The following is a 13228-nucleotide window of genomic DNA, read 5'->3' as shown; positions in this document are numbered from 1 at the left end:
TTCCCAGGAGAGGGAATGGCAAGTGCAGAATCTCTGTACTGGGAGTGGGCCAGGTGGGCTCAAGGAATGGCCGGGGGCAATATAGGGAGGGTCTGTGATGGCCTCTGGGCCACAGTGACCACTTGGACTTTTGATCTGAGTGACACAGAGGAGGGGTGTGCACCGACTTAGGTTTTGGCAAGATCCCTCCAGCTGCTTCATGAAGGACAGGCTGAAGGGAATAAGGATTTAAGCTGGTTCGGAGGACAGATTTATTTTGCAAAAGAATCCAGGCAAGAGATGCTGGCAACATGGGACTTGGGGGACTCTGATTCGGGGTATTTTTTGAAAGTAGAGCTGGCAGTTTCAGCCAAGCCTAACCTGTGGGCAGAACCTGATGCCCTGTGAAAACGGTCACACGGTGAGCTGTGTGTGATGCAACTAACTGAGAAACCCGTTCTCCACCTCGGCAGCTGGATGCATAATTCAATTCAAGTAGACTTAGATGGAGCTCTTTCTTTAGGCCAATTACAGGGCCAGCACCTGGGGCTACAACGCAGCATAGTCCTTGCCCTCATGTGGTTATCCTCCAGTCGTTAGACTGTAACTAGTTGCTGTCAAGTTAGTTACAACTCCTGTGGACCCCAGTCGTGTCAGAGTAGAACTGTGCTCCATAAGGTTTTCAATGGGTGATTTTTCAGAAGAAGGTCGCCACCCTTTCTTCCGAGGTCCCTCTGAGTGGACTCAAACCACCAACCTTTCAGCGAGCAGCCAAGTGCTAAATCATTTGTGCCACCCAGAAACCCCCATTAGAATACAGAGCAGTCAAACTGCCATGGGGAAGAGGATTTTAGCTGATAGGACAAAGACCTACCTCTCTTCTTAAACAGAAACCATGATTTCCGGAGCACTTAGTATGTGCCGGGCACTGTTCTTAGTTCTTTATGTGTATTTCTCAATTTGGTCCCCGCAACATCTCTGTGAAATCATTTCCTCCATTTTACAAATGAGAGGCAGAAAATGGAGGCACATAGAAGTTAAAAACTTATTCAAGGTTGTACTACTAACATGTGACTGAGCAGGGCTTTGAACCCATTGGATGGATGGATGGGTGGATGGGTGGGTGCGTGGATGGGTGGGTGGGAGGATGGAAGGATGGATGGGTGGGTGGATGGGTGGGTGGTGAATGGATGGGTGCGTGGGTGGGTGGGTGGATGGATGGATGGGTGGGTGGGTGATAGATGGAGATGGATAGATGGGTGGAAGGGTGAGTGTGTGGGTGGGTGGATAGATGGGTGGGTGAATGGGTGGATGGGTACAAGGGTGGGTGGATGGATGGATGGGTGGGTGGGTAGATGAGTGGAACGGTGGGTGGGTGGATGGATGGATGGATAGATGGAGGGGTGGGTAGGTGGGCGGTTGATGAAAGGATGAGTGGATGTTGGATGAGTGGATGGGTGGCAGCTGACAGTTACTGTCAGCTCGTTCTGTGCCAGGTACTATTGTAAGCCCTTTGCATATGCCACCTCCATTAATACACACACATTGAGATAGCAACATTAGGAGCCCATTTGGCAGATGAAGAAACTGAGGCACAGAGAAAGCAAGTAACATGCACCTTTGCCAAGACTGTCCTGTGAATCCAAGTGGGTCTGCCAAACCTGGCTGTGCAGAGGGGACACAGACTCAGACACCAAGAGACAAGGCTGTCAGAGTTATGGGTGGCGGGACAAGGACTGGAACTCCATCTCCCAGATCCAGGTCTGGGGTCCCACATCTTGGCTGCTTCCCCAGCATTCTGAAAGAGGACAGTTCTTGGGGGCTTCCTCGCTGCTGCTGGTGCCACATGAACAAACCCGATGAGTTCATGAGATTTTATGAGATTTCCGCCTACTCCGGAACTCGCCTTTGCCTGGCATCCTCAGGCCGGTGGCTGATATTGTTCTCTGCTCAGCACCCAGCACAACACTCAGCTGTCAGAGCTGGGCACGCGTGTCAGGGTTTTCATGCTACCTAATGAATTATTAAAGCCTTTCCGACCCTCAGAAATCCATTTGACAGTGGTCACGTGGCCATCAGGTAGACAAATGACTAGTTTTATGCACGTACCCCTCGGAGGGCTGGTAATGTCAGCTTCCTTTCTTACTGCACCCCACGGGATGTTTTGCTCCTCTTCAGGCCTTTCATCGTGATTCCAATTGGCTCTGAGTTCCCACACAGGCAAAGCCACGGAGCCCGGGAATACCAGCCCACCCCACGGGTCAGCCGGCCTCTGCCCGAGAACCCACCCTTGCTCCAGGTGCACCCGCGTTTGCCTCTGGGTGCGGTGCCCACACGTTACCCTTGACACCCAAGAGTTAATCCTTTGTCGCTGCCACACAACCCGGAATTACTTCTGCCCACGTGTGGCCTCTGGTGTGTAATGATTTTTGAATGCGTTTCTATGGCCCTCGGTGCAGCAGCCTGAGCGGCTGTTCACGGTGGAGATGGAGCTATTGACGGGAGCTGTTAGAGAGAGAGGAGGCGTGATTTTATCGCATTGTGTTTCCGGGAGGGCGAGCAGCCGGGGATTGGAGCTGAGAAGGAGAGCTGGGTGAAGGGATGGGCAAGAGGACCCCGGCAGGATCCCAGCTCCTGCTTGCCCACCGTGTAGAGGTGCGCTCTGGGCAGGACTAGCTTCCTAGTCCCGGCTCTGTTCTCAGCCTTCCCCTCTCCATCCACCTGTGCAAGCGAGAAAACTAGGGGCCGTTTTCTTCCTTTAGCCCCTTGCCTGGTCTGGTTGATGTCACTTCTGGTGTCATTCTGGAACCTGTCCACTTCTCTCCACGCCCACACCATGCCACACCGACCCAAGCCACCAGCTCCTGGGCTCCGGCATCACTCCTCACTGGTATCTGTGTCCCCCTTGTCCCTCCATTCCTCCTTTGCCCCCTCACAGCAGCCAGAGGGGATGTTTTAAGGACATGATAAGATCATTTCACCCTCTCCCGTCCTCAGCATTCTCCCTCTGGCCCTAAGAGGAGGACACACCCATCGCCTGGCCCAGGTGCCACTCACCTGTCTCTCTGGATTCCCTGTTTGCCCCCAGCTCTCCCTCCCTGTTCAGCCTCACCAGTCTTCCTATGGCCCTTAATCCCCTCTGCTCCCTGGTCCCCGGGGTCTTGGCATGTGCTGCCTCCGAGCCTGGAGTGGCATCTGCCCTCAGGGAAGCCCTCCAATGCCCAGTGGCCCGTGTCCTGGGCTCCAAGCCCTCCTCAACAACGCACAGTCTGCCCCAAGTTCGTTTTTAGGAGTTCTGCATTGAGCTATGCTCCTCTGCGCTGAACGAAGTTGCAAAAGGACAGGGACCGGGCTTCATTTTGCCCAGTCTGTTTTCCCTTCGATACAACCTACACCAGCCAAAGCTCTCAAGACCCTCAGTGATTTTTAAGAGTGAAAGGAAGCAAAACATTTGAGGGTGCTGGTGTCCCCCTGCAGTGTGAACCTGTGTCTCCGTGGCGGTTCAGGGGGGCATCCTCTCTGACAGCTGCAGTTGGAAGTGGTCTCCATCCATGGGTAATACTAGACACGTGGCCACCTCTAACCATGCGCACCTGGGGTGTGTAGTCCAGAGGGACTGTGATTTGATTTTAAACCTCCAATTTGTCCTTAAACACCCCCCCAGCTGGAGCTGGAGGAGACCCAGGTGGTGCCCAGTGTGCCCCATGGCTCAGGAAGCCCTTTCTCAATATCCTCTGTCTTGGCAACGAAAATAGCCATTTTACTTCATTTTTGTGGTCTGTGATAAAGAAGGGATATAAATAGAGAATATTTTACTTTGGATATTGGTGTGTTAGTGAAAGGTGTGTATTGCTGTGTTCATCCCATCCCCACCCCCAGAGATGTCATTGTTGTTGGTTGCTATCAAGTCAGCTCTGACTCATGGCACCCAGTGTAGAGCGGAACAAAACGCTGCCTGGTCCTGTGCTACCTTCACGATCGTTGGTGTGCCCCAGTCCATTCTGGTGGCTGCTATGTCTTTTGAGTGCCTTCCAACCTAGTCGGCTCATCTTCCATCACTACACTGGACAGTATTCTGTCGTGATCCACAGGGTTTTCATTGCCTGATTTTTGGAAGTAGACTGCCAGGCCTTTCTTCCTAGTCTGTCTCAGTCTGGAAGCTCCGCTGAAACCTGTCCCCCATGGGTGGCCCTGCTGGTATTTGAAATGCTGGTGGCATAGTGTCCAGCCTCCATAGTATCCCAAACTGGCAGATGGGTGGTGGCCCCAATAGACTATACAGATAAATACGTATTTTAGGTACGTAGAAAGACTCTTTTCCCCATCTGGCAGGCACATCACAGTGCTAATAACTTCCTTTGTGACTTGGCAGAGTGAAAGTGCGGTTTGTCAAATGCAGAGCAACAGCCCCGGTATTACAACTGGTTTGGAATTATGCTGGCATCTCAAAAATAGCCCCACGCTGCTTTCATCACTTCGCATGTTGCATTTTACAAACCAACCAGTTGATTTTTATCATTTTTGTGAATTGTTTCTACATGACAGCTTAAGAAGGCCAGGGCCTGCCTGTTCTTCCCAAGCTCCCCCTGCCCCCTGTAACTCACGGCAGGCCTGGACAGGACTGGCTCCCAGCCAGCTACACTCAGGTTGGATTATAATCACCGCCATTGTTTCTCTCTTTCTAAAAAATAAATGTTTTGTTTTAGAATAGTTCAAGATTTATAGAAACGTGGTGAAGATAGTACGTTGTTGCTGTCAGCTGTCACTGAGTTGGCTCCAGCTCATGGCAACCTTTTGTACAACAGAATGTTGCCTGGTCCTGTGCCATCTTTGTGACTGGCCCAGGGAGACAGTACAGAGGTCCTGTGCCCACGACACACAGCTTTCCCTACTGTCAGCCTGGCACATCTGTCACAATGAGTGAACCAACGCAGCTGCTGTATCGTCAACTCCGACTTCTCGTGACCCCGTGTGTGTCAGAGTAGAACTGAGCTCCGTGGGGTTTCCAGTGGCTGGTTTTTCTTCTGAGGTGCCTCTGGGTGGACTCAAACCTTCGACGTTTCTGATAGCAGCCCAGGATGTTAACCATTTGCTCCACCCAGGGACTTGCAATGAACTAACCTATAAAACCAAAAAATGAAAAATAAACCCATTGCCACAGAGTCAATTCTGACTCATAGTGACCCTATAGGACAGAGTAGAACTGCCCTATAGGGCTTCCAAGGAGTGGCTGCTGGATTCCAACTGCCAATCTTTTGTTTAGCAGCCGAGCTCTTAGTCACTGCGCCACCAGGGCCCTGGTGATACATTATGACCAACTAAAGTCCATTTTCCATTCAGATTTCCTTAGCTTCGACCTCATGTCCTTGTTCTGTCCCAGGATCCCACCCAGGACCCCACACTATAGTCAGTCGTCAGGTCTTCTCAGGCTTCTCTGGGCTGTGACAGTTTCTCAGACTTTCTTTGCTTTTGGTGAACCTGACAGTTTTGAGGAGGGCTGGTCAGATACTTTGTAGAGTATTCCTCTGTGGGATTTGTCTGGCATTTTTCTCATGAGTAGAATGCGGTTGTGGGTTTGGGGAGGAAGATCTGAGAAGTAAAGTGCGGTTCTCATCACATCGTATCAAGGGTACACACTGTCATGGATTGAATCGTTTCTCCTCAAAATATGTGTCAACTTGGTTAGGCCATGATTCCCAGTATTGTGTGGTCGCCCTCCATTTTGTGATTGTAATTTTATGTTAAAGAGGATTAGGGTGGGATTGTAACACCCTTACTAAGGTCACATCCCTGATGCAATGTAAGGGGAGTTTCCCTGGGGTGTGGCCTGTACCACCTTTTATCTTACAAGAGATAAAAGGAAACGGAAGAGAGCAGAGAGGAGGGAGGGGGACCTCATACCACCAAGAAAGAAGCATTGGGAGCAGAGCAGTCCTTTGGGCCCAGGGTTCCTGTGCAGAGAAGCTCCTAGTCCAGGGGAAGATTGATGACAAAGGCCTTCCTCCAGAGCCAACAGAGAGAGGAAGCCTCCCCCTGGAGCTGACACCCTGAATTTGGACTTCAAGCCTCCTAGACTGTGAGAGAATAAAATTCTCTTTGCTAAAGCCATCCACTTGTGGTATTTCTGGCATAGCAGCACTAGGTGACTAAGGCATGTGCTACCAACATGAGTTACCATTGTTGATGTTGACCTTGGTCACCGGGCTGAGGCCGTGTTCCTCAGGCTTCTCTGCTGTAAAGTTCCTTGTTTTTTCAACATTGGTGTCTGAAGTTCTGGAGCTGTCTTAATGGGCCATAGAGGTCTTAGATCAGAGCTGTAGACTCAAAGAGCTAGTGAGAACCATCGTGAGCTGGATTTGTGAGTTATTACCACATTGGGCCTCCTCCTTGACTCGTATTTGAAATCAGCATTCCTTACACTACTGCAGTTCGTTGTGGCTTTGAATTAAACGATGTATGACTAAGGAGTGAAACGACTTAAAACCCTCCCTTGGCCAAGCTTTGCAGATGGTTATAAGCGTTCGGCCAAGTGATACATTGCCCGAGGTGCTGAGCCTTGGCCTCAGCTGACCACCATGCACGCTCACCTTGTACACCCACGGAGGGCCCAGAACTTCTCTTCCAAAGGGGAAAGATTTAAATAACTGCGTCATCGATTCTAATAAACAGTAATTGGAAGAGGTGCTTTTTTTCCCCCTTAAAAGGACTGACAAAAGTTTCAAGACCCCTGGACCAGCTGGCCAGGCCCAGTCCTCTCATCTTACTGGTAATAAGAAGGAAGCTGAGGCTCAGAGAGGTTGAGTGATACTCCTAAGTTCACCCAGCGGTTCAGGGGCGAGAATGAGACCTGAGCTCAGGTGTCCTGACCCAGCGTTCTCTCTTCTACCCCCACATCTAACGAAGCGGTTAGGATCTAGGAATGCTTATCCTTGAAAAGTCCTTAGTGTTACAAGCTGAATTGTGTCCCTCAAAGAGATATGTGGAACTCCTAACTCCCGGCACCTGTGAATGTGACCTCATTTGGAAATAAGGTCTTTGCAGATGTAATCAAGTTAAGGTGAAAAAATAGCGGATGGGCCCTAGTCCAATCCGATAGGAATGGTGTCCTGCCCTGTTTTGATCACTGTTCTTTTTTGGGAGGGGGGTTGGGGGAGAGCAGCCATTTCAGTTGAATCTGTCATGTGTCAGCTACACCCATACGAGAGAGTGAATGGCCCCAAAGCCAACCCTGGGCTGGTTCACATTTTACATGTAATTCTGACTTCTTTTTTCTTATTCTGCCTTGTCCTCCCACCCCCACCTCCTCAAAGTAAAAGATTACGGTCAGTTTAAACATGGGTAAAATTTAAGAAAATACCATAAATTAAGATCAGAACAAAAGAAAAACAAAACAAAGGAAGCCAAGAATGGAGCAGACGGGGGCCAGGCTGAGCCCCAGACCTGCAGCAGGCGGAGCTGATCTCAGGCTCTAGAAGCCAGACCTGCTGGTCATAGAAGCCACAAGGTGGGCAGGAAATGGACATCAACCTGGTGGGTAAAGGCTTTGCCCAAGCCACTCCCCCACACGGCAGCTATAGTGATCTTCCTGCAAGGTCAGGCCAGCATGTCACTCTCTTACGTGCCCTGGGTGGCTCTGCTCGCCTAGGGATGGCACTCAGATTCCTCAGGGCTCCTGATCTGACCATGCTGCCTCTCAGGTCTCCTTGCCATTCTCTTCCCACTCACTCTGGCCCATTTTCAGCTCCTGCAATTCAGCAAGCTCCTGGCTGCCCCAGGGCCTTTGCACAAGCAGGCTCCTCCCCGAAACACACTCCCGCCTACAGCCCGCTCCCCACCTTCTTTCCATCTTCTTGGCTTAAATGTCATCTGAGCAGGAAGACTTTCTCAAACTACTTCCTCCAGCTAGGAGCGTCCATTGTTGTTCCTGCCAGAGGGTCGATTTTCAACTCATAGTGACCCTGTGTGACAGACTAGAACTGCCCCTAGGGCTCTCTAGGCTGTAATCTTTATGGGAGCAGATTGCTAGGCCTTTCTCCCGTGAAGCCACTGGGTAGGTTTGAACCGCCAACCTTTCCGTTAACAGCCTAATGCTTAACTGTTGCACCACACTCCTAACACAGGTCCTTTTCCTCTGTAGCACTAACCACACTTACTAATTACATGCTTTCAGTTGAGACATAATTTACATACAGTAAAATGCCCAGATTGTAAATGCAGATTCATTTGGTTTAATACAAGTTCATAATCTATATAACATATATCCCATTAAGATATAGAATATTCCTATCACCCCAGAAAGTGGCCAAGAACATTTTCCCAGTCAAGCCCCCATCACCATAGAAAAGTCTTAGATATTTCTAGAACTTCATAGAACTCAGACGAGTTCTAGACCTTCATATAAGTGGAACCCTGTAGTCCACACAACAGGGACGGTCTTGAGTCTGGCTTCTTGTTCTCAGCTAATGCTTTGTGTTCTTGTTTGTTGCTGAGTATATTCCATCACATGGATACACCTCGGTTTAGCAATCTATTTCTCCAGGAGGACACCAGGTTTTTTTCCAGCATGTGGCCATTCTAAATACACAAGGAGCAAAGCTTTTTGTGCCCATATGTTTTCATGTCTCTTTGATAAAATATCCAAGACTGGAATTCACTGGCTCCTAGGACAGAAATAAGGTTATCTACTTATTGAGAAACTGCCAAACCATTTTCCAAAGCAACTGTACCATTTTTCATGCCCACCAGCAGCATCTGACAATCGTCTTTGGATTTTTATTTGCATGCTAACTTATTTACTGTCTGCCCCTCCTTCCCACTAATGCAGACTCCAGAGGTAACCAGGACCCTATCTCTCATTCATCACTGGATCCTTAATGCCTATCCTAGCGCTGCTGTAAACAAGCATTTGCGGAAGGACTGAAATGGCTTTACTGCGTCTTTCTGCTGCTGCTAGTTGACCAGGGACCAGCGCCTCGCTGGGCTAGGCTGGAGCTGGGGTCACTGTTCTTTTGTGAACGTGGAGGTCATGTGAGCTGGAGAGGGGGCTATCCCACATCCACTTGGAGACACCCTGGGGAGTGTCTGGTAACAGTGCCAGGGGTTTCCTCCAGTGCCGAGACAAAAGGGAAGGGAGGCCCCCAAGGGTCCTCGTAAGTATAACCCAACTGTCTTATTCTTAAAAAGCTCTGGGTCAGGCGTAACCAGATGCCCGCCTCCGCCAGCAAGAACTCCCAGGAAGGCACTTACAGAGGACCTCTGGGGCGCTTCTGTGAAAAAACCTTTGTAACTGTAACCAAGTGAGATTACTTACCGGGTGGGTACATATCAAAGAGGGGGCATATCTGCCCAAAATGAGCACTTGGAAAAACTGATCTAGAGGCCTTCTTTCTCTTAATTTGTTGGAAGTTTCCTTTGTGTGTTTGAGTTAGTGGTAAAGAAAATGAAATGGGTCACCTCCTTATAGTGGAAAGCTGGCAAATGTGTCCTCAGGAGAGAAGCACTTCCCATGACCAAAACCATGTCAGGTCACTAAATAAAACTAAAAAAAAGAAGGGGCCTACTGAGCATATGAAAAGGCACTGATTTTATTAGTCATCAGGAAATGCAAAGTGGGAGATACCATCAAACACCCACCAGAATGGCTACAGTGAAAAACAGACGACACCAAGCTTTGGCAGGGATGTGGAGCCATGGGACGCTCACACCCTGCTCAGGGGAATGTAAATTGGTGCGCCCACCTCGGAAAACTGATATTGTTGTTATCGTTTGGTGCTGTTGAGTCGTGAGAACCTCACTGTACAACAGAACAAAACATTGCCTGCTCGTGCTGCATCCTTGTGATCAGTTATGGATTGGACCTTTGTGATCCGCAGGGTTTTCACTGGTTAATTTTTGAATGTAGACTCACCAAGACTTTCTTCCTAGTCTGTCTTAGTCTGGAAGCTTCTCTAAAACCTGTTCAGTGTCACAGCAACACGTAAACCTCCACTTAGACAGGTGGTGGTTGTACATGAGGCGCCTCGGCCAGGAATCGAACCTGGGTCTCCTGCGTGGAAGGCGAGAATCCTACCACTGAACCTGAATACTGGGATGGATAATAAGTAAATGCCTTGTTTCTATTCCCAGGATGGAACACCACACAGCAGCAGGGATAGTGAGGATGAACCCGCTACACTGCTTGCGACAATGTTGTGATTAATCCCGCAAAGATAACGTGGAACAAGGGAAGCAGGACACGGAGGGTACACACTGTGCCATCCTGTTTATATAAAGTGCAGAACCGGCAGAGGAATCTATGGAGATAGAAGCCAGGACACTGTTCCCCTCTGGGGGTGGGGAAGGAGCTTCTGGGAGCCGATCTCATGAGTGTGTTTCGTTAACGAGAATTAACCGAGCTGCACCCACATCATGGTGCGCTTGTCTTAAGTGTGTGCCACGTCAATGAAGCATTTTTACGAGGAGGGAGGGGGCAGTGCCAGAGCCCAGCCCTGCTTTAAATAAGCATTTAAACCAGGTGTGACAGGCAATCTTTTCTTTTTTTTTAATTGTGGTAAAAATTTATATAATAAAACATTTGCCAGCCCAACAACTTTTACATGTACAATTCAGTGGCGTTGATCACGTTTGTCATGCTGTACAAACATCACCACTATGCTTTTCCAAATTGTTCCATCACCAGTCACAGAAGCTCGGTACCCCCAGAGCAACGGCTCCATGTCCCCCTCCCTTCTCCTTCCTGCCCCTGGTAACTGCTAGTAACCTCTTGTCTCTATACATTTCCCTATTCTAGATACTTCATATAAGTCAGATCATAAAATATTTTTGGGCTGCTGTGACCGGCGTCTTCCACTCAGCATTGTGTTTTCAAGGTTCATACGTGTTGTAGCATGTCTATGTACCCACCCGTGAGCAGAAGACAGTGTTACTGTGTGCCTAGAACAGGGAGGAAGCATTCCCTGGTGAGGAGAAGGGACTCGGAGAGACAGAAACCCAGTTCCCAGCCTTCTTATCAGAGAATGTTCAGGGCCCAAGGCCTCTGCTTAGGCTCCTGAATGGGAGACATCCCAACGGCTGTCTCACAGCAGTTATCTATTGTTGTCCCACAAACCACCCCCAAAGCTCTGTGGCTTCAAACAACAACCATTTTTTATTGCTCACAAGGCTACAGGTCAGCCGGGCAGTTCAGCAGGAACGGGCCAGGTTTGGCTGATCTTGGCTGGGCTTGCTGAGGCTTCTGCAGCCTGTAGGCAGGTCAGCTGGGGGTTGGCTGGTCTAGGGTGGCCCTAGTTAGTGATAGGTGAGCTGGCTGTCAGCTGGGGTGACAGGGATGACTGTCTCTCTCTCATCACCCAACAGGCTAGCCCAGGCTTGTTTACAGGGTAATGCAGCTGACCCCAAGAGGGAGAGCAGAGACACACTAGGACTGTTGAGGTGTTGTCACTTTGCTTCGTTCTATTGGCCAGATCCACACACAAGGCCAGCCCAGACTGGACGGGTGTGGAAACACGCTCATCTCTTGATGGAGGAGCTGCAGAGCCGCATGGCAGAGGGCGTAGATACAGGAAGGGGCGAGGGAGCTGTAGCCTCTTCTGCAATCCACTAGGCTTGTCGTCTTCTTGATGCTAAAAGACATTTGAACAGGTAAGTGGATGAACAAACTGTGATACATGCAAACCCAAACCCAAACACACAGCCGTGGGGTCGACTCTGACGTACAGCAGCCCCGTAAGGCTTCCGAGGCCGTGAATCTCTACGGAAGCAGACCGCCACATCTTTCTCCTGCCGAGCCGCCGGTGGGTGTCACCTGCCGGCCTTTCAGTGAGCAGTCGGTTGCTTTAGCCACTGCACCACCAGGGCTCCTTAGATCCGTACAGTGGAGCGTCATTCAGCCCGAAGAAGACATGCGCTCTCAAGCTATGAAAGGACGTGGAGGAACCGTTGCTGCCTGCTGCTAAGTGAAAGGAGCCCGTCTGATGATGCTGCGTCCCCTGCGATTCCAACTACCTGATATTCTGGAAAAGGCAACACTACAGAGGCAGTGAAAAGATCAGTGGTTGCCATGTGCTCAGGGGGAGACGGGAGGGACAGGGGAGCACAGGGCACGTGAGGGCAGTCACACTATTCTGCCGGATGCTGTCATGGTAGGCACATGACATTATCCATTCCTCAAAGCCACAGGACTGTGCTACACACAGAGTGCCCTCATGTGAACTTTGGACTTTAGTTGACAACAGTGTATCAATATTGGGTCATCAATCGTAACAAATGTATCACACACTTGGGAGATGTTAACAACAGAACAACCCCGGGGGGAAGAGGAGAGGGGTACAGGGAACTTGATGCACTCTGCAGTTTTTCAGTAAAGCTAAAACTGTTCAAATAAATATAAAATAACAAAAAATCCAACATAAAAAGACATTTGATAAGACTTAATATCTTCTAATGATTAAAAATCTTAAAAAAAAAAAAAGACGGGGGCTGTCTTTGTAACAGGATTGTTGTTGGGCGTCGTCAAGTCATTTTTAACTCATGGTGACAAAGGAGAACCGCGACATGGGGTTTCCTAGGCTGTAATCTTTACGGGATCAGATTGCCTGGTCTTTCTCCCGTGGAGACGCTGGTAGGTTCGAACATCAACCTTTGCTTAGCAGCCAAGCATTTAACTGTTGGACTGCCCATTTCAAATTCAGAACCAGCTTCATGGCATTTAATAGTGACACAGTAAAGAAGGCTGGATTGTGGACGATCGTCATTACTAGCACTTCTAATGGCTAATACATGTTGTGTAGAATTGTATGCCAGACACTCAGGTGACCACTTTACCAGGGTCATCTGGTCACTCAGCATTGAGCCCTATGAGGCAGGTCCTGCTCTTTCTCCAGTGTAGGTCACAGAGTCCCAAGAGCTGGGGCCTGGGTTCAAATCCCTGCAGCAGGACCACCCACTGAGCCGCGCTCCAGGCTGGATCTCAGAGGGATGCAAGAAGAGTAGGACATGTCGAGGCATTGCACATTGTGAGTTTGTAGGGCTGTGAACATGGGCTTCTCTCAGCCTTTCCCTTAAAAAATACCACGGAGAAACTGGAAGCTCCATTTTGAGACCGCCGTGGCTGCTTCTAAGGGGCCTGCTGGCGCAGTGATTAAGAGCTCGGCTGCTAACCAAAAAGCAGGCAGTTCGAATCCACTGGCCGCTCCTTAGAAACCCTATGGGGCAGCTCTACTCTGTATAGTAGGTCACTATGAGTCGGAAT

Source organism: Loxodonta africana, chromosome 7 (assembly GCF_030014295.1).
Source record: "Loxodonta africana isolate mLoxAfr1 chromosome 7, mLoxAfr1.hap2, whole genome shotgun sequence".
In the NCBI taxonomy this organism is placed as follows: domain Eukaryota; kingdom Metazoa; phylum Chordata; class Mammalia; order Proboscidea; family Elephantidae; genus Loxodonta; species Loxodonta africana.
The sequence above is the reverse complement of the archived record's forward strand: the minus strand, read 5'-3'. Positions refer to the sequence as shown.